This window comes from Epinephelus moara, chromosome 5, assembly GCF_006386435.1.
Source record: "Epinephelus moara isolate mb chromosome 5, YSFRI_EMoa_1.0, whole genome shotgun sequence".
In the NCBI taxonomy this organism is placed as follows: domain Eukaryota; kingdom Metazoa; phylum Chordata; class Actinopteri; order Perciformes; family Serranidae; genus Epinephelus; species Epinephelus moara.
In genome coordinates this window covers 8,338,137-8,344,136 of record NC_065510.1, presented here as the reverse complement: position 1 = coordinate 8,344,136, position 6,000 = coordinate 8,338,137, and the positions used below count along the sequence as shown (strand labels likewise).

Genomic DNA, 6,000 nt, shown 5'->3' with positions numbered 1-6,000 from the left:
TATGCTTTCACAACCCTAAATGAGTGACAAGATGTGCTGTCCCAATTACCCAAATGATACCAAAAAAAAAAAAAAAAAAAAATAGATGCTTGGGGTCAGTTTACTTTAAATGGTATGTAACGCCTCCTTGGAATATAATAAAACTTTCCTTTCTCCTCAAATGGATGGGTAACATATTCAGTATTACAGGAATGTATCATTTGAAGGGTGTTTTTCTGATTTTATGACAGGAGGAGGACATTCAAAAACTTCACCCTTAATTCACCCTACTTTTACATTTAATACTTTATAGGCTACATTTTCCTGATTATACTTTAATACTTTTCCTAAAGTAGCACTTTTAAGGCAGGACTTTTACTTGATGATGGAGTCCGTCCATACTTTTACTCAAATACAGATGTGGAAACTTGCTCCACCACTGCTCACAGCAAAACACAGCTCAGACTATCGTGAGAGTCAACAGCTGGCAGAGGAAGTTGGATCTCTATTCTGGCATTTCTCTCTCTGTCCTCCACACTTCCAATGTCTCTCTGCCTCTTTCTCCCTCCCTCCCTCCATCCACTTCCTCTGGTGTCTCTCCTCCCCTCCTCTCCCACCCTGACAGCCTCTTCCCTCTTCGCCGCCGCTGGAAGCTCAGTTGACCAGCGTCGCAACTGGGCGATGCGCCTCCAAGCAGATCCTCTACCTTTCTGGATTTGACATTCCCATCGCAGCCTGCATCCTCACATCTGAGTGACATTCAGCCGTCAGTGATTTCCTCAGCTTGCGTCAGTCTAATTTTGACAGAAAACTATTCACAAGACAAGGTTTTCGGCTGTATATCCGAAAACTGACCACTCGCAACAGGCATTTTATTCCCTCTTGAACGATCCCCTGTGGGAGGATTTGCTTTCAAAATATTTTATTTTGAAACCAGCCAGAGACAGCTGATAACTTGATCGGAGATGGTTCAGGAAACGCCGGACAAACTCGCTTGATTTGGGTGATTTTTGTCCTCAGTTTGTGTCTATTGGAGGCTCGAAAGCATCTTCAGACAGACCGCAGGGAGCAGAGGAGGCTGTTAGACCGTCTACAGGCTGTTGTAAGGTAAATCCTGAACAGATTCAGCCACTGGCTTGTCTTCTTTATCCTAACAAATATATCAGTCTAAAAATCACTGAATGATACTCTGTCACAGTTTAAAACAGGAGTAGAATTTAGAATTTATTTCCGTCATGTATTAATCTACAAATTCATGTAAATAAAGTCACAGCTTCTCACAGAAAATGGCAGATACTTAAATAGTGCAGTGCAAAACATTACAATAAAGTAATTTAACATAACTTCAACACTTCTGCAGTCTGAAAAAGGTGCAGGCTGAAGCTACAGCTTATAACACCTACCCTTTTAACAGCACATCATATTTAGCAATCAACAGCAAAACAAAACAAAACAAAACAGGCAAACAAGGCAAATAGCAACAACAATAAGAAATACATCTTACAAAAGGCAATTTAAGTTCCTGTACCTTGATGTTTTACATCAGTATTGCAGTTTGATCATCCCTTTTCATATTTGATTAATACAATATTTTTAAACTTTTGTCTAAATCTACTTAATGTTCTACATGTATGAAAAATGTAAAAATGGTAGTTTTAAACACCTGTTAATGTTGGTGACAGTTATTTGAAGTTGGCACAAGTCAGCTGGAGAGATATATCTCCACTCTTGGTTCTGATTTGCCTCAAATTACATTTTAAAACTATCAAAAGTTACATTTTTCACCTCATCTACAGCTCTTTACCAATATGAGGTTCCCCAAGGGTCCATCCTGGGCCCTCAGTTATTCTTCTTGTACAGCGGGTTTAAATACATTTTATTCTGAAGGTACTGGCCCAGTGTGTGCGTGATAGTTCATGTATTCCAAAAAATCACATGGTAATCATTAATTGATGTGTCTCGAAGAAATTTCAATTTCAGTAACTGATTCATTTCTTTGGTAATTTGGTAAAGGTAAAAAAGGAATATTTGATTGTTACAGCTTCTAAAACTTTTATATTTCCTGCTTTTCCTTAGCTCAGTGGTTCTCAAATGGTGTGAATGAACTTTTAATTCACTGTATCAGTATGGTGTGCACACCAATTTCCTAATAAAGAAAGAAGAAAAAAATAATAATTTAATTTAATTTAATGATTGGCAGCCAGTGTGAGTATGATAAGAGTTTAAAGGAGAAAGCCATGAGTGAAACAATGGATCACTTTATTGTATGGAGCAAATTACAAACAAAGCACCAGCGAAGACAATATACCAGCGAAAGTCATGATAAGAGTGATAACACACATTATAGAAGTTATTGTGCACAGATATAAATACAGGTGACTTGAGATTTTGGCTTGCCCTTGCCTTGGACACAAAAAGTTTGAAAACCACTGCTTTAGCTTGCATGATTGTAAACTGATGTCTTTGAGTTTTGGACTATGAAACCAAACACTCGAAGGCATCACCTTGCATTTTGGGAAATTCATTTTCTGACATTTTGTGGACAAACTGATTTATCAATCAATAATGAAAACAGCTGCTAGTTGGAGCCCCTAGTTGCATTCTCCTCTTCCTCTGGCTCATCTTAAATATGGAGCTCCTCAAGGATCAACTGTGGGCCCTGTTGTTGTTCTTATGTATACACTCCTACTTGGTGAAAACACAATATTAATTTCATTAATGTGTTGATGGTTCAAACATACACCAGGCATTTGCGAACTTGATGCAGCACTGGCATAGTGTAAGCTATACATAAGCAGTGCGAACTTGATGCAGCACTGGCATAGTGTAAGCTATACATAAGCAGTCATCAGCAGGAAAGTAACAGCATTTTTTTTGGTTTATGTGGTGTAAAACAACCTACATGTTCATTATCAAAGCAGGAAGTAGCATGATATTCTTGAGGGTTCATTAGGTTTCAAAGAAACTAGTCTGTATGAAGAGTCATCTGACCATGTCTAAAGGCAAAAGTGTTCGTAGCTGTTGCGAAGGGCTATGCTCAAGACTCGGTGAAAATCCCGTTGTTAAAGAGAGGGGGCAAAATACAATGAATCATACATCGATGGAGATAATGGTGCACACAGAAGCAATAATGGGGCTGCACATAATGATACACAGGAAAAGTAAGAGAAGTAGCTGTTAAAAAAGTGAGCCACAGAGAGAAGTTAAAATCTTGACTACTTTCTCACACACGAACACCTGAACAGCTTCTGTGTGAAGATGCTTGTCAGATTGTCGGTTTCGCAAAGTCACAAATATGCTTACAGTAGACGCAGCCCTGCACCCAACATTGATGTTTTAACTTTAACTGCATCTTTCCCTAACCAAAACCAGTGGTTTTAGTAGCCTCAACTTGAAAAATGTACTGCTAGTGTGTCTTCATCCTGTCTCTGTGGGTGCAAGATCAACAAAACACCCATACTTGGACATTTTGCACTGACAAGCACTTTGTTGTTAAGGTTTTAGGATCTGTCTGTGGCATTACTGGACAGTATGCTAATTATTTTCTCTAACCACAAGACCCCTAAGGTAACTGGTGTGCCTGTAGAAGCATGGTAAACTTAAATGAAAGTTTAAAACCCTTAAGTTGACACATACTCTCAAGTGAAACAGGGTGGAGACGAGACCTTTACTTCCCTTGTTTTCCTCCCAGCAGTTTGGGTCATCTAATCTCTCAAGTCCTCCACCCCCCTGACATGACTGCGCATCACTGATCATGGCTCCTCATCCTCCCTGAAGGATGATACGCCTCCGCATTAGAAAAACTCCTTAAATCCAGCTGCAGTGATTTTCACGCTTTCACTTAAACTGAAACTCCTCGGGGTCCCCAAGAGGCAGGGCAGGTTTGGGGAGTTAACACTGGGTGTGTCAGCTCCACACGAACCCCTTCCTTAGTTTTCTGAGTTGCATCTTGGTGGTCAGAGTAAAAAAAAACTTTTTGAGAATGTGGGGTTTTTTGTGTGACGGCAGCGATATGCAGGTTGCACGCTCGTTGCATCATGCTGTTTTCTAAAGGTTGGACAGACGCTTGTGGATGGATTTTTAAAAAAGGCCCAGAGCCAAGCAAACTCCTTTCCTGTTGTTGTTGGGTGCGTCTGCCTTACAGCCCACTTCCACCCACACTGTCTGCTGCAGGGTGGGAGTATTGCTCATACGTATGGCATATATGAGTGTGTGAAAGGACAGGGAAATAAGAATAAAATAAAGACAGAGAGAAGTCAGTGAGGGTGGACAGACTGTCAACAAACAAAGGAGTATAAAAGAAACGTGTTAAGGAGAGAAAGAAATGGATGAAGGCAAAAGAAAGTTATGGAAGAACAGCAAGAATTGAAGGAGGCAGAGAAAAAGGAAGAAAAAATGGACGATGCCCTGTTGTCCTCTGGGTTTATAGTGCCAACTTACTGCAACGTCGCTGGTTCAAGTCTGGCCAGAGACACCTTGTTTTCCATCATGTCTCTAAAATGCCTAAAAAAGTGCTTAAAACAAGGGATGAAACAAGAAATTGCACAAAGAATGACTGAAAGAAGGAAAGTAGAGGACAGAATGAAAGAAGTAATCTCGAAAATAAAACCAACAACAAATCAGTGGAAGAAAGAAGAAAAGGAAATAAGGAAGGAAGGAAAGAAGGAGGGAAACAGATGACAGAAAGTGACAGAAAACAAACAGACGAGGGAAAAAGGTGAAGGGAGCAAGAGGAGGAAGCCAAAGAAGGGCAGAAGAAAGTAAAATAAAAGTGTGGAGGGAAAAAAAAGGCATTCAAGAAAAAAGGGCGAAAGGAACAAAGGATGCGAACAGCAAAAATAAATAAATAAAAAAAGATATTAAAGAAGAAATAGACATACAAAAAAGTCAAAGAAGTGATGGAAACCAAGTGGAGTGAGCAAAGAAAAAAGTTACGGAAGCAAAAAAAAGGCCAGAAAGAAAGGAAGGAAAGAAAACAAAATTAGAAAGGCAACAAGGAGGAATGAAGGAGAGAAAGTTTAGCAGAAAAATAAGGAATAACAGAAGGCAGGAAGAAAGAAATCGGAGGGAAAAACAAGATGGGAAAGAAGTGAAAGAGGAAACCAAGTGAGGTAGCAGAAGAAATAAAGCAAAGGAAAGAAGGAAGGAAGGAAGGAAGGAAGGAGGGAGAAAGAAGGTGAAACAAGTAAAGAAAGACAAATGAAATAAGTAATAACTGAAGAAAAGAAAGACCCCAACCCAATCTGATGGTGTGTACAGTTAAACAGGGAGTAGAGGGAGACCTTTGATGACTCTCATCCTCCTCCTCCACCATCACACACCTCCTCCTCCTCCTCCTCATACCTCCAGCCCTCAACCTGAGACCCCCCACTAGAGCCCCCTGTGTGGCTGCTGGCCTCGGCCCTCTGTTGTCTCTGTGCTTCGCCTGCTGTTTGCACATGATGGGTTCAGCGGGTTCAGCTCAGCTATAAAAGCACCACTCCCCCATTTTTCTCCCCTGCGGCAGAGGCAGGAGTTTGCAGGCCTCATATTGGAGGAGGGCAAGAGGTGGTAGGGGAGGAGGAGGAGGAGGGCAGGAGGTGGTGGAGGAGAAGGAGGCCTCCCCTGGTTCTCCTCTGTAATATATCTCTTTCTGACTGTATTTTCTCCTCTCCTCTCCTTTCCTCTCCTCTCTCGCTTGGCTCGTTGGCTGGTTGTGGTATCGTTTTTGGGCCCAGCCCTGGACCAGACATTCATTTTTCTCCTCTTAGTTTCTAACCACTAACTAACCACTGGCTCCCTGCATCTCCTCCCCCCTCCTCCTCCATCTTAGGAATGTCTTATTCACCTCCTCTCTCTGTCTTCCTTCTCCGATTCTTACATGCTAAAAGCTCACATGCATCCGTGCCAACATCTGCAAATCAACAGACGAATGTACACACATGCTTTGAGAACTCATAGCTTTGCCAACAGTAAACACACAGGCGCGCACACACACACGCACACACATTTGAACACACACAAAAGGCCCCCCCATCAGTA

The 6,000-nt window shown here is 41.3% G+C and overlaps 1 protein-coding gene across 1 annotated transcript in view; it reads left to right on the top strand.

The window, feature by feature from the left end:
• Window positions 1-641: 641 nt before the first annotated feature.
• The window catches only part of LOC126391058 (zinc finger protein GLIS2-like), a 45,077-nt gene continuing 39,718 nt past the window's right edge, over window positions 642-6,000 (top strand). Inside the window, exon 1 of the mRNA XM_050045655.1 lies at window positions 642-1,086. The gene's annotated coding sequence lies outside the window, so the exon portion shown is untranslated. The remainder of the gene's footprint in view (window positions 1,087-6,000) is intronic.